Source organism: Malus sylvestris, chromosome 3 (assembly GCF_916048215.2).
Source record: "Malus sylvestris chromosome 3, drMalSylv7.2, whole genome shotgun sequence".
In the NCBI taxonomy this organism is placed as follows: Eukaryota; Viridiplantae; Streptophyta; class Magnoliopsida; order Rosales; family Rosaceae; genus Malus; species Malus sylvestris.
In genome coordinates, this window is record NC_062262.1 from 6857214 (window position 1) to 6881363 (window position 24150).

The 24150-nt window shown below is 37.2% G+C and overlaps 1 pseudogene; it reads left to right on the top strand.

Annotated features, from left to right (window-relative positions):
• Positions 1-11141: 11141 nt before the first annotated feature.
• On the top strand, positions 11142-12156 carry LOC126616442 (copper transporter 6-like; annotated as a pseudogene).
• The last annotated feature ends 11994 nt before the right edge of the window (positions 12157-24150 follow it).

Below are 24150 nucleotides of genomic sequence, written 5' to 3' on the forward strand. Positions count from 1 at the left end.
GAAATGTGTGAGGGTGGAGCCGTAGTGTGGGATATGTCAGGGAGAGGATGAGGATGCAGAACATGTCTTTTTTACTTATTCTTTTGCCAAAGCAGTATGGTTCAGTTCTTCGTTGGGCCTGAGAGGGTTTAGGAGTTCTTCTTTTCTATTAAAAGAGTGGTTATTGGAGGTGCTTGAACGGAGAGCAGGGGATTTTGAGTTGGCACGCATGGTGTTATAGGGTATTTGGCAGGAAATGAATGCACGGGTATGTAAAGGAGCCAGCACTCCTCCCATGGTCGTGTGGCAGCGGGTGGCATCTTGGCTGTTGGTCTTTCAGGAGGCTAATATGAAAACGTTTAGGCCGGGGGGTTTTTCTTCTCCACGGTGGACTCCTCTTTCTCAAGGGTGGGTCAAGCTTAACATTGATGGGGTGATGAGAGATCGAGACAAGCTCAGGGGAGTGGAAGTGGTGATTCGGGACTGGAGGGGAGGTCACTTGACGCCCGAGGTGCACCAGTACCCAAGCATTGTCTCGGTTCCCATCCTAGAAATGTATGCAATTAGGTTTGGCTTGCAATTGGCTCAGCAGCAAGGTTTCCAACAGGTGGTGGTGGAGAGTGATTGCTTGAAGGTCATTACGACACTCAATCTTCCTCATTATGACGCCTCAGAGCTTGGTATGATTGCATATAACGTCCTGCAGCTGGCTTCCAATTTCCATATGGTGAGTTTTATCCATGCTCTTTGGCATCGGAGGTTCTTCGGCCAAAGCCCCCCATCCATCGTGGGCGCGTGAGGCTCTTAGCCTTGACCTAAGGTGTTGTTTGTTTTGTAGGTGTAATTTTGTCCAAGAACAAGGATGAAGAAATTTGCATCCACAAAGATAGCTGAAGAAGAAGATTAAAATTCAAACTAGTGTGTCTAGCCATGTTTTCGTCATGGAAGAAATAATGATCAAAAATGGTAATCAGCCATGTTTGAATTTTAATCTTCTTCTTCAACTATCTTAATATGGCATCAGAACTGGACGTGGCTGATTACCGTTCCGTTGTCAATCTCTAAATTCTGCTACCTGAATTCTTCTTCTTTTACGATTGGGTTAATCAAAATCACTATCAAGGTATTAAGAAACACAAGGCTACTGTATGCATGCATGCTCGACCTATTGTTTGACTAAAATTTCTTCCCCTAAAAGTTTAACGCCGGTAAACGATCCTTTTATGATCTTTCGCTGCTTCTCTCTTTTGGGTTTCTCTTCTAAATCTCTGTCTGGGCTGTTCATTTCTACAATAAATGTTACACCCCCAGTATACTACTTTTGTGCATGCAAAGGTGTTTGATAAATTGCTCCACTGAATTTTTTTTTCTTGAATTTTCTGAAATTGTCATTCTTTTTTCATGAAAGGTTTCCAATCAGGAATTATGCTTATTGCTGCACAATTGCAAATTTTGCAATCCCCAATTATGTCTTTGATTTCGTCTATTTCTTCCTCTGTTTGTGTAAAAGTGGATGACACCAACTACTTGCAATGTCATTTTCTAATGAATGTAATATGATGCTAGAAGGTCATGGCAGCATCATTGGATTCATTGAATGGTCACGGTTAAGCCACGTCAATATCTTATATTAATTTTTTATAGAAGGAGAAAAACAAAATAGAGAATGTGAGAGGAGGAGATGGAAGTGGATGGAAGGAAGAGGGGAGAGAATCCTTGTCCCATTCTGTAATCAAATATCGACATCTGTCAGACCTAAATCAAATAATTTTAAAGTGTGGAAAATCATGACATGCTTTGATGTTGTTACTTACCACAACACTTTCTTCATCCGTTATTTCTTGTGTGATTGGTAGCAAGAGTTCTCGAGAAATGTGGGTTCATCTTCAAAACCAATTTTTCTTACTAATCACAAAACTAGCATCATCAAGTTAAAGAATAAAAAATGCAATGGTGGTATTTTTTTAATATTTTTTTCTATAAAATTGTAAAGATATTTTTATTATTTAAGTAATTAATTATAGGGTGATGCTGGGGAGACTAAAATTTTAAACTAAATGATGTGTCGCCACTAAGAAATAAGCACGCTAATCAACACTTAAATAATAATCTAATCATCAACAACCATATCATCTAGTTTACAAAATTTAGTTTAAAAATTTAGTTTCCCTAGCATTACCCTAAGGGTAAAGTTGTTAATTTATTAGTAGAACTTTGACTGAAGGGCACCAGTAAAGGAAACTCCTTGCAAGAAGAAATTTTGTGCGATGAAACACACATCGTCGAGCAAAGTCACTTTGAGCGACGAAATTTTGAACTTCGTCACGCAAAGTCTTGCGCGACGAAATTTTGCGCGGCGAAACAAACATTGTTGCGTAAAGTTACTTTGCGCAACAAAATTTTAAACTTCATTGCGCAAAGTCTTTACAAAAATAAAAAATTATTTTATTAAAACCTTTGTGCGACGAAATCCAAATATTTTGTCGCCTAAACCAATTTTTTTTTTAATTAATTTATATTATAAATTTTAAAATATAGTTATTTTCATAAGTTTTTATTATTTTTTTAACTTTGCGCAACGAATATCAATATTTCGTCGCCTAAACCCTATTTATTTATTTTATTTTATTTTATATTTTATATTGTTAAACTATATTATTTGACACACCCCGACCCGGAATGTCCACTTGGACTCCAAATCGAGCTGTGTTGGCCAACACTTGGAAGGTGACAAAGCCATAAAGTGTAGTGTGGTGGAATATGTGAATAAATTTAAACCTAAAAGTGCCTAAATATAAGAGTGATGTGAGTGGGAATGAACCTATTTCACACGTGATGTTAGAGTATAAGTACAGTATAGTAAGATAGGGTGAGAATTATACCATCGAAGGTAATCGTCTACACCAAGATTTGCCAAGAATCCTCGTCGATAAGAAAGCAGCTACTAAAACCTGGAGGGGAGAAAAACAAGGGTGAGTGGACCTAAAAATAAAGTTTTAATAAAAACCTTTGAAAATGTTATAACCCCTCGCCATAAAACATGTATAGTTTCCAAGATATACATACTACATATAGTATGAAAATACTCACCGTAGCCTGCAAAATATCAAGATATCAATACGGCACAATAGTTCATATATAAGTGCATGACGTCAATAATCGTATACTTTCACATAAGTAAACATATCAAACCAAGTGCTCATCGACACATGCTGACACACGAGTTCATGCAGAGTTATTCTGACATGAACAGGACTAGGTGTAATAATGATATACGAGCTAGTGCTACGATCATGTGAAGATTGGCGCTATTCGCGGTCACATACGAGTCGGAGTTGCCTATTGCAACTTATATGACAGGACTAGCACCTACTTGGATCTAAGGCGAGCGTGCGGTGTGGATGTGAACATACAAGTAGGCCTGGCAAACGGGTCGTGTCAGTCGTGTTCGTGTCGTTTTCGTGTAACACCTGTTATCTTAACGGGTCGTGTCGTGTCACACCTGTTATCTTAACGGGTCCTTAACAGGTCGGGTCACTTTACCCAACGGGTAAAGTGACCCAACCCATTAAGACCCGTTATGACCCGTTAAGAAAAATATTTTTTTTTTCTTAAATTTGCACATACCACACATTGTCACATAAATATTACTTCAAAACATTAAAACACATTTGTCGCTTAAGTACTACATCTACACTCGAAAATAAGAGCCTCATAAAAATACACTACTAATCTATTACAAATATTAAATGTGCAAGGATATGCAAAATAAAAGCGTTTTTGTTTTCAAGGTTGTGAAGCCTTTCTCAAAAGTTTAAACCTTGCCAATGGAACTCAAAGTTTAATGAAAGTGACTCACTAGTGTGTTTATTCGTACTTTTATTAAGTATAACATAAGATTTTGTGGTATCCACTAGTGTAAATATATTAAATTGAAGATCGAATTCAATCATTGTATTCATATAGGGTCAAGGAGTGTAGTTGTAAAAAATCATCAAAATCGGAGTTAAAATAACCGTTAAATTGTGATTTTTCGTTTATAACCGTCGAAAAGTTTTGTCCTGTAACTTAATCTTTAAATGTTTGTTTTTTGCAATTTTTGGCGTATGCGATCTTGAAGCATATACAAACAAGTATGACGGTTAGATCGTTGAAACTAGTTTCGTAGAATGCGTATCCCATCAAAACAATAGATTCACTAACACTTAAAAGTTTATTCTTACTTTCATTAAGTATAACATAAGATTTTGTGGTATCCACTAGTGTAAATATTTTAAATTGAAGATCGAATTCATTCATTGTATTCATATAGGGTCAAGGAGTGTAGCTGTAAAAAATCATCAAAATCGGAGTTAAAATAACCGTTAAATCGTGATTTTTCGTTTATAACCGTCAAAAAATTTTGTCTCGTTACTTGATCTCTGAATGTTTGTTTTTTTGCAATTTTTGGCATATGCAATCTCAAAGTATATACAAACATGTTTGACGGTTAGATCGTTGAAACTAGTTTCGTAGAATGCGTATCCCATCAAAACAATTGATTTACTAACACTTAAGAGTTTATTCATACTTTCATCAAGTATAACATAAGATTTTTGATATCCACTACTGTAAATATTTTAAATTGAAGATCGAATTCATTCATTGTATTTATATATGGTCAAGGAGTGGAGCTGTAAAAAATCATCAAAATCGGAGTTAAAATAACCATTAAATCGTGATTTTTCGTTTATAACCGTCGAAAAGTTTTGTCTTGTTACTTGATCTCTGAATGTTTTTTTTTTTGCAATTTTGGGCGTATGTGATCTCGAAGTATATACAAACATGTTTGACAGTTGGATCGTTGAAACTAGTTTTGTAGAATGCGTATCCCATCAAAACAATTGATTCACCAACACTTAAGAGTTTATTCATACTTTCATCAAGTATAACATAAGATTTTGTGGTATCCACTAGTGTAAATATTTTAAATTGAAGATTGAATTCATTCATTGTATTCATTTAGGGTCAAGGAGTGTAGCTGTAAAAAAAGTTTCAAAATCGGAGTTAAAATAACCGTTAAATCGTGATTTTTCGTTTATAACCGTTGAAAAGTTTTGTCTCGTTACTTTATCTGTGAATGTTTTTTTTTTGTAATTTTTTGCTGATGCGATCTCGAAGCATATACAAACAAGTTTGACGGTTAGATCGTTGAAATTAGTTTTGTATAATTCGTATCCCATGAAGTTCAATGGTGTGTGTGTGTATATATATATTTATTTATTTATTAACTAGATTTAAATCTATTTATTTTGTATGTATAATTATTATAGTTTTTAGGGGTATAAAATTTAATATATATACATATATAACTATTATAGTTAATATTTTGGGGGTATAATTATTATAGTATATATAATTATTATAATTATTATAGTTAATTTAATATATATATATATATATAATTATTATAGTTTTTAGGGGTATAAAATTGTTAAATTAATATATATAATTATTATAGTATTTTTTTAGGGTTATAAAATTATTAAATTAATATTCTGCTTATCGTGTATCGTGTTACCCACGTGTATACCCGAACCAACCCGTTATCTTAACAGGTGCTTATCGGGTTACCTGATAACGACCCGTTTTGTTATCGTGTCGACTCGAATACTTGTTAATTTCGTGTCGTGTCGTGTCGGGTTATCGGGTCGTGTCAGGAATTGCCAGGCCTACATACAAGTGAAAGACTGGCCCTAGCCCTGGGCGAGCACTAACACCGGTGCAGCAAACGATGAGCATAAAACATAAATATAGTCATGCCATAATGGTTCGATAGTTCTAATCAACATAATATCATTCATAGCCGTAGGTATAATCATGGCATCAATAAACATACGCATACATGTGCATCCCGTAGGATTTATGATCACTTCGAAATTTTCCGTTATTTCGCTAATTCTTATAAGCATTAGTCTAAACTAAGCATACATAGTAAATTATCTTTCAATGTATAAATGGAAACTAACAAATATGTATATACTATATAAAAGAAAAGACCCACTCACCTGAAGTCCGTGCTACAACTCCCTAGCATAAATATCGAGGCATCACGAACGATCGTCGCCTAGAACAAATATCAAATCACATCTCAGAATTCTTATTGATAGAACAAAGTAACTTACATAAAACACATCCCCTAAGACGTTCTAGAATGATTTGTAACCCATTAACCAAAAGTCAATCGTCGGTCAAATGTCGACGGTAAGGTCCACAATCCTACGTAACTTGATCCGAAAGATCAGCACCTCGAATTTCCAATCCGTAACTTCCCAAGAGTTTCAATAAGCTTCTAGAACAACATCCTAAAGTTTCAGAACAATCCAAAGATCGGATCTCTGCCAATCGCTAAAATTAAGTGGCGGCCGACCTTTAGATTTACAAACTTAGAAAACACATATGGGAAGATCCGTACGTCAAATTCTTGATCCATTAGTTCCTAATATCCTTAAATATTATGTACTATTATGTACTAAAGTTTGGTGATGATCCAATGGTCGGATCGTCGAATCATATAAATAACCAAGTGGTGGCCCTTAACGGAAATATAACCAAACAACGGGATTTCGTCAATTGGATGTCTAATATGGAATTGGGGCACCCATTTTAGCCTAGGGAAGTCAAGTGGTGTCTCTGCCCACGCGCCGTCGCACATGGAGGCCGGCCACCCTGACTTGCCGGAAAATTCAACTATTTCCAAAAATTCTCAAATTTTATAGGAATGAAGATCTTAACTAGTAGAGCAAGTTTTATACATGTGGCCAAGTCCAATTTGGCTGGGAAAGGCCCCAAATTGGCTCGCACCTATCGAAAACCCTAGAATGGGTGAGCTTCAATTTGACACCTCCGGTACTCCGCCACACCAACCAAGGCTTGGGACTTATTCCTAGGTTCAAGAAGAGTTGAACCATGGTAGTGGTCGACGATGGTTCATGCAGAATCGACCGATTGTCGTCGGGCACCCATGAAACCCATTGACGCGATCTTCACGACACCAAGGCTAAAATTTATCGAGTTTTTGGTGGAAATGAAAAAGGTGATGATGTTGAGTGACTTGTTGGTGGTGGGTGGCTACGAATCGCCTGAAAAGGCGTCGGAAATCATGGTTTTCTGCAAGGTCGGGCCGCGGGTCAAGGAATGACCCGGTTTAGCTAGGTTGATTTCCCCCAGTTCCTCTCTTTTTCTTCCCTCTCCTTTCTCTCCTTTCTCCTAGTTCTCATTGGTCAGTCCTCCTCTCTTCTCCCCCGATTGGGTAGCTCTACCCCCTTCTTCCTCCTCTATTTCTCCTCCTATCCGATTCCTTCTTCCTTTTTTCCTCATTTCTCACAAAATAATAATATAATAATTAGAAGAAATATATAAAATAATAAATAGTGATATTTACAAAAGTACTTTTCGGATTTGTAGTTCCGTAAAACTCCTATCGTAACTCCGGTTTCGATTCAGATTACGCTTACGCAATCGTCCCTTTAAGAACTTTAAGAGTACGATAAAATAGTAACTTGCACGCGTCACTAAATGATGGTCAATGAAAATCAACAATCTTGCCAGTAGGTCATTTTCGTCAATTCACTCTTTTAAAAATTAATAAAATTGTAAAATTAGGAACAGGTTATCACATTATTTTCTTTGCACGACGAATCAACATTTGGTCTCCTAAACCCTATTTATTTTAATTTATTTATATTTTAAATTGTAAAATAAAATTATTTTCTTTTTTTTATTATTTATAAAAAAATTTAAAAATTTTGCGTGGTGAACCTATATTTCATCGCGCAAAATCCTTCAATTTGGGCGGGCACTACAAATGGGGTGAGGGATTTTTTTTTTTTTAAGACTTTGCAAGACAAACTTTCGTCGCGCAAAACTTTGCGCGACCAACATTTCGTAACACAAAACCCTAAAAATTTGGGCCGGCTCCAAAATTGGGACGCGGGAAATTTATTTTTTTAATTTTTTCAAGACTTTGCGCGACCAATTTTTCGTCGCGCAAAGTGTTACAGTTTTTAAAACCAACATAACTCCTCCACAATTTTCTCAATGTCTTTCTCTATTCTCTTACCTCTCCTCTCTTTCCCTCTCCCCAAATCCAACCCTCTCTCTCACACTCACTCCTCTCACTTAATCTCTCTTCTCTCTCTCTTCTCTATCTCTCACTCTCACTCACTATCTCATCTCTCTCTCACTATCTCCTCTTAACTCTCTCACACTCACTCATCTCTCTCATTCTCACTCACTCTCAATCTTGCTAAAAGGTATTTTCTCCCCAAATTTTTTTTTTCTTTCCTTAATATGTGTTTTTGGAGTTAATTAATTGTGTTTGGTGTGGGGTGGAGTTTGGGGTAGGATTTGGGGTATGCCAATTTTAGGGGAGATTATGCCGATTTTTTGGTATTATTTTATGTTTTTTTTTTGTTATTGGACCATGTTTGTTTTGTTCGTAAGGAATCATTGAGACTTTGACAGCGAAAGTTGAGGATTAGGACGCTATCGGACCATATCCCCCACCACTACCACCACAATAGACTTGTATTAGGAGTTTATTACTGTACTTTGTTAATTTATGTGTACATTTTAAATATGTTATATATATTGGATAATTTGATCACTATTTTTCATATGTAATTTTATTTTGAATATATCAATTTAAATTAAAGTAATTAAAAATTAAAGTCATACAATTAAATAAAATTAAAAAGGTAAAAATTCGAAAAATTCGAAAAATCTTGCGCTACCAAATAATTCGTCGTGCAAACAATTAATATAATTAAATTAAAATAAGAGAAATAATAAAACAAAAAGTCAAAAGCCTTGCGCTACAAAATATTTCGTCACGCAAACAATTAATTTTGTCGCGTAAAATATTAAATTAATTTAATTTAATAAAAAAAATACAAAACCAATAATCTTCGCACGACGAAATATTTCATCACATAAAGTACCTTCGCGCGACGAGGATTAATTTTCGTCGCACAAACCCTATTGTCACGAGCTTTGTGCGACGAACCATGCACGACAAAAGTTTCGTGTCGCAAGGTTTTGAGTGACAAAATCATACTTTGCGCAACAAACTTATTTCGTTGCGCAAAGTGTTTTTTGTAGTAGTGGGGGTTGTGTGAAAATGAATTAAAACCTGAGAGAATATTAGTGTAATGTCTCAAACGTAAGAGTAAGGCCGGCCCATGCCCAGTGCAGGCAGGGCGACCATCCAGGTCCCAAAAAAATTAAGGGCACCAAAATTATTAGTGTGGCATATTTATATACGTTTTCATAAGAGTATAAATTTATAACATTTGGTTTAATGACAAAGAAATTTAACTAGAACTAGTGATTTTGTTGTTTGAAATTAATGAGGAGGTCTTGGGTTCAAAACATCATGTGTGCTTATTGAAGTTTCAATTTTTACAAATTTCTTTTCATAACAGTTTAAATTTATAAAATTTGGCTAAATGATCAGAAATTTAATTAGAAGCAATGGTTTTTTGTAATTTAAAATTAACTAGAGGTCCTAAGTTCGAAATGCTATGTGCATGTTTATTTTTTTCAATTATTACAAATTTTTGTTTGGTTGTTAATTTATTTTTAATTACTAGCTAGTAACTATGTGGGTTGCTATTTTTAAACATTCGTTCCAATTCAAGTCTAATCTTCAACAAAGGGTAATGCATAAACTAAATTTTTAGACCAAATTTGCAAATCATATAACGTGTCATCAAAAGGTTTCATTTAGTGCCCATTCATTACTTATACATATCCTTAAAGACTCGAAAATATCATTATTTTTTAATCTTATATTGACGAGGTTAGTAAATAAGAACAAACACCTCACGATTTATACAAAAACACTTATGGAAGACAAAACTCATAATTTATCTACTTGTAAGCTAGAAGGTTTTTTGTTTCCTTATCTCGATACAAAATAAATTAAGTTTTTCCATGTTTCTAAATTACTGAGTTTGAAGTGATTTTCTAAATATAATTTTATCGATGTCTTACATATAAAAACAAAAAAACAATTATATGAAGTGAGGGCACATTTTTTGGCGTTACCCTGGACCTCAAAAATCTCTAGACCGGCCATGCGTAAGAGGTTTGTATAAACTCGATAAACTTCAGGAGCGTTAGTGTAATTAATTCCGAAATAATTAGCTAAACATCTAGCAAATTGACTATGTCAATTTTTGCCTTATGGTAAGGTAAAACCGTAAAACACCGGACTGTGTACTGTTCGTCCGATCTCTGTACTACTGCACTCTTCTATTTCATCTCTTGGCTGTCTATTTTGTACTGTCATCATGTCATCCATCACCGCTGGATGCTCCAAAACGACTTGGGCAACCGCTGGCCACGCCAAAACGACTTTGACAACCGCTGGCCACGTCAAAACGACTTAGGCAGTATATCTCTTATTTTGCCCAAATACATGCCGTGCCGTGCCGTGCGCTACATGTCTTTTCCATTTTCGTAGTTATTTCTTTTTCTTGTTTGAGAGTGCTGTGCACCACCATGGTCCATGCCATATTAACAAAATTAATTGACAATTCCCGAACCCCAGATTAAAGAAAAATATATCATCAATAAAGAAAAAATGGCAATTTCAACTGTGTATTTTTTTCTTTCTAAAATTCAAACGGTAGCTGTCGACATGAGTGTAACTAACTTGCCTAAAATCACTTAGTACTATAGTTTATTGGTCTTTCTCTTTACTTGTAATGGGAGATTTAGGTTCAATTTTTGCCAAAAGTGAATTCGAACCAAATTATTATGGCTAGCCCGCGGTGAGGCTTAGCACACTCACCCACCCCTTAGCCTCATAATGGACTAATAATAATGTAGCTTAAATTTGCTTTTGGCGATAGTCGAACTTAAGACCATTACTTACGAGTGAAGAGACCGTAGTACTAAGTGGTGTGTACAATTTTTTTAAATAATGGTTTTTAATTTTTTATTTTTTTATTTTTTATTTTTTTTTGTCATTCAATCACTTGTATAATTTCCTATGGTTGCACTGTAACTTACCAAAATGCTAATTTCCCAGTTCAGTTTTAACCTTTGTACGACATATTACGAGCCCCGATGTACTATCAGAGACTCATCAGATACCCAAACAACGTATAAATACCCGAAGTAAATGCAAAGGATAGCGCCCTCACTCATCTTAACACCCCAACAGAAGCAAAATTTAGAGAGAGAAGCAAATCCCAGAGAGAGAGATAGAGATGGAAGGGATGGATCATGGCCATGGCATGGGTGGTATGGCACCACCACCACCATCATCCATGACGAACGGTACGACGATGCACCATACGATGATGATGCACATGACCTTCTTTTGGGGCACAAAGGCGGAAGTACTCTTCTCCAAATGGCCAGGCACAAACACCGGCATGTATTACGTATCCTTATTCTTTGTCTTTGCCCTAGCTGTCCTCGTCGAGTGGCTCTCCCACTGCCGTCTGATCAGACCCAGCGCCACTGCCGTCTGATCAGACCCAGCGCAAGCGACGTCATTTCTGGACTGGCACAGACTTTTTTGCATGCAATTAGGGTTGGGTTGGCTTATTTGGTGATGTTGGCCGTCATGTCGTTTAATGCGGGGGTGTTTCTTGTGGCGGTGGCTGGGCATACTGTTGGGTTCTTGCTTTTTGGGAGTAGGGTTTTTAAGAAGAAGCCGGATGTTGATGAAAAGGGTTCTGATCTTCCTCCAATGAGATGTTGATTATATGTAAATTTTAAATTTTATTTATGGAATTAATTAGGACATTCTGGGTTTTTAGTTTGGTGAAGCATCTAATGCTCAGATGGCTGAGGCGGTGGCGGTAAGGGATGCGCTATGGGGCTGCAGGAGAGATGGATTTACAAAGGTAATTATGCTCAGGAGGTTGTTCGTATGATTAATAGAAGAATGGTTTTTGATGCGCAAACTGGAAGGTATTTTGCACGATACATGGAATCTGTGGAGTATGTGTTTTTTTCATCGAGAAACCAACAGAGCAGCGCACATTGTTGCAACTTTCATGCAATCTGTAGCGGGAATTTTTATTTGGGATTGTATTAGTTTCGATTTTGTTTTTAATATTCTTGTTGAGTATGTGAACTTATCAATTAGATTTGATTGAATAAAATCTGTCATTTAAATTTGATTGAATAAAATCTATCATTTAAAAATAAAATAAAAATTCATTGTCAGGTTCAGATTTTTTCGCAGAATCATCTCTATTTTTTTGTCAAAGAATCTGAAAAGGGTATTAAATATTTCCTCAAGTTAGGTTTTATATGTGTGGTTGTGAAGTGGGAGGTTGATCTTTTCCAGTCATCTGCCCAGAAACAGCAAGTCAAGTCATGCATCAATTAATGATCCAACTTCATTAGCTGTGTTTTTAATTTTATTTTGTATGAGAAATAAAAATAAGAATTAAGATTTTAAAATTGTATCAATTGGTTGTTAAATTTTAATTTTTTCATATTATAGTATAAGTTTTTATAATTGTATCAATTTATACTTTTTATTTACGAATTATTTGAACTTTCATTAAATGGAGGGTAAATTTCGAAATCCGCTCTCAATCTTACACTTTTCAAATCAGTTCACCTCTCATGCAAGTCCAGACTTAATTCCAAAAGTTATATTACACTACACAAAGGGCTTCGGTCTTGGTCCAACTCAATACACAATTATACATAATTTCCCCCAATAATCATAACAAAAGTTAAGCATTCTTGTATGCAACTGGCCTTTCCCTATTTCTTTGCTTTCTAGAACCACGTAGCTTGTCTTTTGTCCTGATTTTTGTTTTACATCGAAATGACAGACTCTAAACTTGTTATATAGCATCTAAGAGAAGCTGTAAAATTATTAAAATTTTATTTTAAAAAGTCAATTCTAAAAATCTCATCTCCAACATACAAGTGTTTCTATCAAACAAATACCCTTTAAGTTTACAAAGCAACTGCTCATAAGTTAAATATAAAAAACTTAATAAAATTGAAGGATGGACCCGTAAGCCAAGGAGAAAAGGAAGATAGAAGGTGGTTTTAGAAAATGAGTAAATTGAGTTTTCTTTTTGAAATGATTGATATAAATATTCAAAATTTGTTAAAATAAAAAGTGTTGTTCGAGATAAAAAAAATCAAAGAGACTAGTTAAAGTAGTTATTTGATACTCTTCACCCACTAAAATATCAAAAATTTAACAATACTGTTGGAGATGCTTTTAGGATTCATGGGCTAACGTTTCTTTCTATGTGGGCTTTGCTTAATAATGCAGCAATAGGTCTGGGCATATTTGTTTTCTTTATTTTCCTCGCCTCTCTCTAATGTTGGGCCTATCGTTCGGCTGCCGTCTAGGATTGGGGGAAGACCGGAAAAACATGCAGAGAACTGATCCTCCAACTAAAGACCATCAAGTCCAAAAACTCAAAATCCGAATGACTGGGAAAAAGTTCGATCGTTCCAACTTATAGTAGGCTGAAAGTTTGGTGCCGTGACATAATACAAGGGCGTTGTTAAGTACTGAAAATATATTATTATGCACTCTAAACAATTAGATTTGGTTGCAAGAATGATTGACAACGTATTGTTTATGTATTGAAGACATAACATTGATGCAACGATAATATAATAACGACATAATAAACGTTCATCATTTTTGCAACCAAATATCAAAAACAGATTATTCATTCTAATTGTTCAAAATATAAAGAGAAATTTGCATTAAAAAAAAAAGAGTGTAGAATGACTTCAAAGTGTCAATGGATAAACATAAAGTAATGCTTTTCTATCATGAAGTGTTGAACAGAGATGGACTCGAAGAAAGACGATCTCAAATGAGGAGGGATAATGGCGGAGATAAAATATATCGAAGGCTTATCATAATTGTCATTATTATTCATTTCCATTATTAAGTAACTAGGTTACTTACATGCATGATTCAAACAGCATGATAATGTAACATGATTTTCTTATCCATATGGTAACTTGAAGGACTAATGCCTTATCAAACATTTGTTGTTTTTCTTTTTTCAAATATTTTCTTTCTATATCAAACATTTGTGTCATTGAAGTGTGGTTGGTGTGCGTTCAAAGGGGTCATTTTTGTGATTGTCATAATTTGAATTTTTTAATTTAAATTTTAATTAAAAATAAATCAAAATTACTTCAAAAGAAGTTAACCGAAAAAAAAATAAAGCTAACACTGTTGCCTGACAAATTTTTTTTGGCCTAAATTGTACACTAGTGGATTGAAATACTTTTAAAATGATTGAAAACGTTTTTAGTAAAAGTGTTTTTGGACTACAAAAGCACTTGAAGTACATTTTGGAAGAAGCACCAATTATGTGAACAAAGTTGAAGTTCTACCATAAAATCAATTTCTTATAAGCATACGCAACGTCCCTCCTTTCCTCGATGTGGGATTGATACTCTTGACATTATGTGCTTCTAGCAAGACACTTTTAAGTGCTTATCCAAGACACTTCAAGTGCTACTAATTCAAAATTTACTTGCCTAGACATTATGTGTTTCTTGCAAGACACTTTAAGTACTTATCCAAGACACTTCAAGTGCTGATTCAGAATTACTTGCATTTTTACTAAAATAATTAGTTCCAAAAGCACTTTTGGTGAAAGTGTTTTTGGGTTCTAAAAGCACTTAAAGTGAATTTTAGAAGAGACACAAGTTATGTACTTCTTGTAGGACACTTCACGTGCTTATCCAGGATTCACTTCTATTTTTACTAAAAATTAGTTCCAAAATCGTTTTCAGTCATTTTAAAAGCACTTCCAAACACGCCTAAAAGCTACTTTAGGTCCAGATTCCAAATTTTGAAAAGCTTAAATATTTGGCTCCAAAATTTAGACCTCATACATTTGAGATGGTCTTATAAGCATAACTAATATATGTTGCATTCGGGTTTTTCCGTTGTTTAATGAATAGGCGTGGGAACCAAATATATATACGTTCTTGAACTCTTTCTAGAAGAGCTTCCCACCCGTGAGCATAAACTAGATAGAGAGCTCCAAAAGCTATTCAAGGACAAACTAAACTCCTAAATTATGAAGAAACCAATGCTTGAAATTAAACAAGCATCAGTTACCCCACATGAAGAAAGCAGAATTGGCACTGGGATTTATTAAAATGCATCCTTTTACATCACAAGTAGGGGTTCGCACAAGTAGTTGCATCAACCAATCAATGGCATCCTGCTGTACCTCCATTATATCAAACAATTCAAACTTATTGTTTATTCAAATATAAACAAGGGGATGATATTCTTGAATCTGTATTTGTTTTGTCCTAAATGTTAGTACCGATATGTATTAAATTGAACTAATATATTTAAATGTTAGTACCGAAATGTATGTACTGAAATGTATTATATTAAATTAATTATTTATGTATCTAAATGTGTATACCGAAATGTATGCACCAAAGTGTTAGTACCGAAAAATATTATATTGAATTAATGTACCTTGTTGATGCACAAAATCAGTGAGGACTTTAGTACAACAAAAAGTGTTAAGTTTGTGATCTTTGCTAGATTGCTCTGGTCACTAGTGTGGATAAGTATGTAAATGGATGGAGACAGGGAAGCAAACACAAGATGTACGTGGTTCACCCAGATTGGCTACGTCCACGGAATAGAGTAGTTCTCATTAATTGTGAAGGGCTTACACAAGTACATAGGTTCAAGCTCTCCTTTAGTGAGTACTGGTAAATGATTTAGTACAAATGACATTAGGAAATATTGTGAGAGAATGATCTCTATTTATAGAAAAGAGTTTCTAGTTTCATTCTGACATTGACACTTGTCGTGTTGTGATTGACTTCTGATGTTGACACGTGTCGCGTTATGATTGGCTTCTGATGTCGACACGTGTCACGCTGTGATTGGCCTTCTAGTTGGAAGGAAACTCTTCTAGGTCCTTGACGGTATAACGTTGACCGGTGCTCAGTAGTTTCGGGATTGGTCAAGCATGATACAAACAGTGCTCCCCTAAGTTCCCAAGTGAAGGAAACTCCTCGGTTGGGGACTTGCAAGATCCAAGCCATTGAGTAATCACGAAACTTCTAAGTACCGAAGTGTGGTATCATTTTCACTTGCCTTATCTGTCTCATATGTAAATGTGGCATCTTCTCTGGAAGTACTTTTCCTCCATCAAGGGGTGGTATCTTTAACCGATGAAGATGCACAAGGTAATGTATCAATTTCACTTGAAGCTTACTTATAGTTTCAGGCTTGGTCAAGTGCGATATAAACCCTATAGTAGGAGTCCCCCAAGTCGCCGAGTTAGGAGGTTTGCCGAAGAAGGCAATAGATAAGGTAAGCAATCAGACTTCCAAGCAAGCAACCTGGATCGGAGGTTCGACTTCGGCTTTCGATTGATTGTTCTCCTTCTCCTTGTGTCGTAAACAGCAACAAGGATAAGGAGAAGCAAATGGAGAAGATATGATATGAGATACTTTTTCTTTTGAAGAAGTAACTTTCCACAGGCTTATTCTTGAACTGGGCTGGAGGGTTTTCTGGTTTCCTCCGGAGTATAAGGCTGACTCAAGAATTTGAGGGTCAAAACAAGTCTATCAAATTCAGAGTACGTTCGATCCTGATGATATGGGATACTTTTGCTGTTGAGAAAGTAGTGGATGTATCGACACGTGTTCTGTTACGCTTGTCTCCACATGCTTTCTTGTATTCTTCTTACTTGCCTTATCTGTTCCTTAGGCGGATGTGGTATCTTCTTTGGAAGCATAAGATGTTGAAGATGAGTACTCGAGAACAATGCCAGGTAAGTAATCAGGCAAAGGGTTCCAAGCAGTCAATTCCTGACTGGAAACTTGATTCCAAGTGCTAACTGATTGCTCTCTTTCTCCTCGTCTTGCAGGTAAGAACAAGGCTAAAGGAAAAGACAGGGAAAAAGCATGATATGGGATACTCTTGCTTTTAACCCTGATGATATGAGATACTCTTGCTCTGGTGTGGCTTGTTTGCAGAGGTATTATCGGAGGGAAAAGAAGCTGAGTATTTCGAGAAACTCTGTTGAGATTACCCTCTCAAATGTGAAGAAAAGTTGAGCATTTTTTTTATTTGCAGGTCTGCCTGGTTGTGGAGGATGAAAGTCGACATATATATGAGTCTCCCTAACAACAATTAGTAGTGATATTCATTTACCCTTCTTAGTCATAGTAATGTAGTTGGAGCTGCAAGTTTCACGTGTTTTAACTTTGTCAGAGCACTTTGAAAAAGTGTTTTGTGGTATCTGGAAAGCTGATGTTGCGTGTGAAGATTGCAAACAAGCTTTATCCAAGGAAATCTGGCTCTCGAAGTTCAGAGAGCGGTGCCTCTTCGGTTTTCGAACAAGCAATCCTGTCGGGGATCTGGCTCTCGAGATTCAGAGAATGGTGCCTCTTCAATTTTTGAGAAAGCAATCATGTTGGGAGTCTGACTCTTGAGATTCGGAGAGCAGTGTCTCTTCGATTTTTGAGAAAGTAATCCTGTTGGGAATCTAGCTTTCGAGATTCGGAGGGCGGTGCCTCTTCGATTTTTGAGCAAGTAATCCTGTTGGGAGTTTGGCTCTCGAGGTTCGGAGAGCGGTGCCTCTTCAATTTTTGAGCAAGCAATCTTGTTGGGAGTGTTTTCTCAAATGTGAGTAAAGGTTGGGCATTTTTGCCAGTCTGCCTTGCCACAGAGCACAGAGGTTGACACACATTGGGACTTTCTAGTTATCAAGCAGTGGTGCTGTTCCTTTACCCTTGTCGGTAATAGTAGGGTAGCTAACCTTCAAAATTTATGTGTCTAAACTTTGTCAGAGATCTTTGGCAAAGTTATCCGTGGTACACGAGGAGCTGATATTGCGTGTGGAAAGTGGTGCCTCTTCGAAATCCGAAGAGTGGTACCTCTTCGATTTTTGAACCAACGACCATGTTGCCCTTTCTTTTATAAGGGCACCAATTGTGTGCAAGAAGTACATTCAGAGAGTTATTGCTTGTAGAAATTTTCCCCTTACTTCAGAGATTTATTGCACCTCATTTCTCCTTCATCATTTCTGAGAATGTCTAGCCCATCCGACCGTCGTTTTGACTTGAACTTTGGTGAAGAGGCAGCCATGCCTTCTCAAGACAACATATGGCGCTCATCATTCTTATCCCCTACAGGTCTTCTTACCATTGGGGACTCTGTGATGAAGAATGATATAACCGCAGCGGTGGTGGCTAGGAACCTTCTTACTCCCAAAGATAACAAACTATTTTCCAAACAGTCTGATGAGTTGGCTGTTAAGGATTTTCTAGCTCTCAGTGTTCAGTGTGCAAGTTTTGTGTCTAATATGGCCCAACGTCTATTTACTCGAACCCGCCAAGTTGAATCATTGGCGGCTGAAGTGATAAGTCTCAAACAGGAGATCAGAGGGCTCAAACATGAGAATAAACAGTTGCACAGGCTCGCACATAACTATGATACAAACATGAAGAGGAAGCTCGACCAGCTGCAGGAATCTGATGGTCAGATTTTACTTGATCATTAGAGGTTTGTGGGTTTGTTCCAAATGCATTTATTACCTTCGTTTTCTGGGGCTGTACCACATAATGAAGCTGCAAATGATCAACCTTCGGTGCCTCATCCTTCTGGGGTTCTGCCCAATACTGAGGCTCCGAATAATCACCCTCCGGTGCCTCCTCTTTCTGGGGCTCTGCCGACCGCTGAGACTTCTCCTGAGCAACCTTTATGAAGGCTCCCTCTTGTTTGTTTATTTTGATTCATGTATATGTACATATTTGTAACTTATCAGAGATATCAATATACAAGGTTTGCTTCATTTCAACGTATTGTGTTAAATACACCTAGGCCTTATTCACTAAGTTCTTTGAATTTTTCCTTTTGTTGAAGCTTGTATGTTGAAGCTTTGTGAGTGAAGCATGTACGTTAAGGTAGTGCTCCCTTAATTTCCCGAGTGAGGAAAACTTCTCGGTTGAAGACTTGAAAAAATCCAAGTCACTGAGTAGTCGTGAAACTTCCGAGTATCAAGGTGCAGTAGCATATGGTAAGAGTCCCCCAAGTCTCCGGTTAAGGGAGTTGACGAATGAGGTGTCTTGCTAGTAGCCAAGTTTCCAAAGTAACAAAATTTCACCATTTTCCTTTCTAAGTGGTAGCCCTAAACTCTTCCTTCATATATATTTGTTATGAAAGTTGTTAGGCCTAAAGAATAGGAGGCCTAGACAATTTTTTTTTTTTTTGAATTTTTGAATTTTCGAATTTCTGAATTTTCGAATATATATATATATATATATATATATATTAAGATAGTGTGAAGTTTTGAGGTTGAAGCTTTGTTGGGTACCATGAATTGATTTTGTTTCACACTATCCTGATCAAGATAGTGTGAAGTTTTGTGTTGAAGCTTTGTAGGTGAAGCTTTTGTGTTGAAGCTTTGTAGGTGAAGCTTTTGTGGTGGGTGAAGCTTTTGTTGGTGAAGCTTTTGTTGGTGAAGCTTTTATGGGTGAAGTTTTTGTGGGTGAAGCTTTTGTGGTAGGGGAAGCTTTTGTGGGTGAAGCTTTTGTAGGAGAAGCTTTTGTGGTAGGGGAAGCTTTTGTGGTGGGGGAAGCTTTTGTTGGTGAAGCTTTTGTTGGTGAAGCTTTTATGGGTGAAGCTTTTGTGGTGGGGGAAGCTTTTGTTGGTGAAGCTTTTGTTGGTGAAGCTTTTGTGGGTGAAGCTTTTGTAGTGGAGGAAGCTTTTGTTGGTTAAGCTTTTATGGGTGAAGCTTTTGTGGTGGGGGGAGCTTTTGTGGTGGGGGGAGCTTTTGTGGGTGAAGTTTTTGTGGTGGGGGAAGCTTTTGTTGGTGAAGCTTTTATGGGTGAAGCTTTTGTAGGTGGGTGAAGCTTTTGTCGGTGAAGCTTTTATGGGTGAAGCTTTTGTAGGCGAGGCTTTTGTGGTGGGTGAAGCTTTTGTGGGTCAATCTTTAGTGAGTGAAGCTTTTGTGGGTGAAGCTTTTGTTGGTGAAGCTTTTATGGGTAAAACTTTTGTAGGTGAAGCTATTGTGAGTGAAGCTTTGTGGGTGAAGCTTTTGTAGGTGACGCTTTGGAGTTGAAGCTTTGTAGGTGAAGCTTTGGTGGGTGAAGCTTTGTTGGTGAAGCTTTTGTTGGTGAAGCTTTTGTAGGTGAAGCTTTAGAGTTGAAGCTTTGTAGGTGAAGCTTTTGTTGGTGAAGCTTTTGTGGTGGGTGAAGCTTTTGTAGGTGAAGTTTTTGTTGGTGAAGCTTTTATGGGTGAAGCTTTTGTAGGTAAAGCTTTTGTGGGTGAAGCTTTGGAGTTGAAACTTTGTAAGTGAAGCTTTGGAGTTAAAGTTTTTGTTGGGTACCATGAATTGATTTTGCTTCACACTATCTTGATCAAGATAGTGTGAAACTTTTGAGAATTTGTAGTTGTCCTCCATTGATGAAGCTTTTGTTGGTAAAGCTTTTGTGGTGAAGTTTTGTTGGGTACTATGAATTGATTTTGGTTCACACTATCTTGATCAAGATAGTGTGAAGCTTTTGAGAATTCGTAGTTGTCCTCATTGATGAAGCTTTTGTGGTGAAGCTTTGTTGAATTTCCCAATTTTGTTTTCTTTTTTTTTTGGGAAAATTAGAAATTTGAAAATGTGGGAGAGACAACATATACAAATTTTACTTCCACACTGTTGAGCAAGAGATTGTGATGCAAGCCACACCTTGTAGTAGTCGAAGGTTTGGATGAACCATATAAATTGAATTTGCTTCAAACAGTCTTGATCAAGAGTGTGTGAAGCTTTTCACGAGTTGTAATTGCCCTTCATTGATGAAGCTTTTGTTGGCACCATAAATTGGTTTTGCTTCACACTGTCTTGATCAAAAGTGTGTGAAACGTTTGAGAATTGTTGTTGAACTCCTTTGATGAGGCTTTTGTTGGCACCATAAATTGGTTTTGCTTCACAATGTCTTGATTAAGAGTGTGTAAAGCTTTTGAGAATTGTGGTTACCCTCCATTGATGAAGCTCTTGTTGGCACCATAAATTGGTTTTGTTTCACACTGTCTTGATCAAGAGTGTGTGAAGCTTTTGAGAATTATGGTTGCCCTCCTTTGATGAAGCTCTTGTTGGCACCATAAATTGGTTTTGCTTCACACTGTCTGTGTGAAGCTTTTGAGAATTGTGGTTGCCCTTTATTGATGAAGTTCTTGTTGGCACCATAAATTGGTTTTGCTTCACACTGTCTTAATCAAGAGTGTGTGCAGCTTTTGAGAATTGTGGCTACCCTCCATTGATGAAGCTCTTGTTAGCATCATAAATTGGTTTTGCTTCACACTGTCTTGATCAATAGTGTGTGAAGCTTTTGAGAAGCCTTTCATTGATGAAGCTCTTGTTGGCACCATAAATTGGTTTTGATTCACACTGCCTTGATCAAGAGTGTGTGAAGCTTTTGAGAATTATGGTTACCCTCCATTGATGAAGCTCTTATTGGCACCATAAATTGGTTTTACTTCACACTGTCTTGATCAAGAATGTGTGAAGCTGTTGAGAATTATGGTTGCCCTCCATTGATGAAGCTCTTGTTGGCACCATAAATTGGTTTTGCTTCACACTGTCTTGATCAAGAGTGTGTGAAACTTTTGAGAATTGTGGTTGAACTCCTTTGATAAAGCTCTTGTTGGCACCATAAATTGGTTTTGCTTCACACTGTCTTGATCAAAAGTATGTGAAGCTTTCTACGAGTTGTAGTGTTTGAATTGTTACAGAGGGGAAATGTCTGAAGCAGATGCAAGAGGGTTGAATAGCTTGATCTTCGTATGCCATGCATTGAAGTTGTTGTTGGCTTGCAATAAGACTTTGTTTGTGACTATAACTCTTGTTGGGCATAAGTGTTCCCCTAGTTGAGTTATTAAGCTTGAGGGTTTTTGATTATTTGTGAATGCTAGGAGTTCATATGTACAAGTTGTACTACTCGTCTTCTGGTAGGTGGAATGAATGGTGAGTTGCTTTCATCACTTGGTTGGTGGTACGAATGTGAGTTCCTTCATCACCTTTCATCACATTTCATCACCTGGTTGGTGGCACGAGGATGAGTTCCTTCTTCACTTGGTTGGTGGCATGAATGGCAAGTTGCCAAATGATATTAAAGTACGGGTTGCACATTTCATCACCTAGTTGGTGGCATGAAGGAGAGTACGGGTTGTACATTTCATCACCTAGTTGGTGGCATGAAGAAGAGTACAGGTTGTACATTTCATCACCTGGTTAGTGGCATGAAGATGAGTTCCTTCTTCACCTGGTTGGTGGCATGAGTGGCAAGTTGCCAAATGATATTAGAGTACGCATTGTACATTTCATCACCTGGTTGGTGGCATGAAGGAGAGTACGGGTTGTACATTTCATCACCTAGTTGGTGGCATGAAAATGAGTTTCTTCTTTACATTTCATCACTTGGTTGGTGAGAATAAGGGCAAGGTGTCTAGGCACATTGTAGCAAGTGTCGAATGACACAAAGCATGTTGAACCCTTTCAAAGCACAGTTGGCTTATGTATGAATGTGTTAGAATGTATGATTGAACGAATATACTATGAAGTTGTTCGCTTATTTGTATAGTATTGTTGACATATACTTAGACTTTGTTTCATGTTAGAAGCATTCATGTTAAAGCTTTGAACCCGAGTGTTTCATTGCTAGGAATGTAAGAGGATTAGGTCTGAGTTGTCTAAATCACCTTTTTATTGAATTCATGCTAAATAGTCTTTGTTACATAGGATGCTGAACGGCTGAAGCTTAACACTTGTACAATGTGAGTTTACTTGTAATAGTACTTCAAGTGATCAGCGTTCCATGGATGGCCAAAAGTCTTGCCATCGGAGCTTCTAAGCTTGTAGGAGCCAGGGACTGATGCCAACAACTTCAAACGGTTCATCCCAGTTTGGACTAAGTGTTCCTTCACTCGGGACTCTGTCGCAAAGTAATCTTTTCTTCAATGCCTAGTCCCTCACTTTGAAAGAACGAGGTTTGACTCTTGAGTCATAATAGTTGGAGATGCACTGCTTGTAGGCGACATTCCTCAAGTGAGCCTGGTTTCTGTGTTTCTCGACTAGATCTAAGTTGAGGGTAAGTTGTTTGTCATTTTCTCTTTGCACGTAGTTCTGGACTCGGAACGTTGCTTGCTCAAGCTCAACTAGGACAACTGCCTCTGTACCAAAGGCAAGTGAGAATGAGGTTTCTCCTGTTGATGTCTGATACGAAGTGCGGTATGACCAAAGATCTTGGGGTACAAATTATGGCTAACAACCTTTAGCCTTGTCTAAGCTGGTTTTCAAAGTTCGCTTGATTATTTTGGTGATGGCTTTAACTTGTCCATTAGACTGGGGATGAGCTGGGGAGGCAAAACATAAGTTGATGTTGAACTTAAAGCAAAACATCCTGAACTTATTGTTGTCAAACTGTCGCCCATTGTTAGTGACTATCGTGTTGGGAATGCCGAATCTACAAAGGATGTTCTTTCATACGAAGTCTTTTATTTTTACCTCAGTAATGGTTGCCAAAGGTTCTACTTCAGCCCACTTTGTGAAGTAGTCAACTGCAACGATTGCATAGCGGACCTTACCCTTCCTTGCAGGCATTGGGCCAATCAAATCAAGTTCCCATTGGGCGAAGGGCCAAGGGTGTGAGCGGCTTGGGAAGGGAGTAAGGAATAATTGTGTAGCGTTTACACTTATCACATGAGCGAGATATTCTGATGGCATCTTGGTAAAGTGTTGGCCAGTAATATCCTTGGCGAAAAGCCTTGTGTGCTAGGGATCGAGATCCAGCATGATCTCCGCAGACTCCTTTATGTATTTCCCGAAGGACAATTTCCTCCTCTGTGGGCGTAAGGCATCTTAGGTATGGTAGGTTAAAACCCCGCTTGTAGAGTTGATCATTAATGAAGTAACGGGTAGCCTTGTATCGAATCTACTTAGCTTGGACTTTGTCATTTGGAAGGGTGCCATAAGCAAGGAATCTATAAATCGGGGTAATCCAACTATCCCCATGTTGTAAGTTGCACACTTCCACAGCCATGGTGCTTGGTGCTGCCAACAATTTGACCTGAATTTTTCTCCCAATCTTGTCTTCCACCGCTGAGGCGAGGCGAGCCAAAGCATCTGC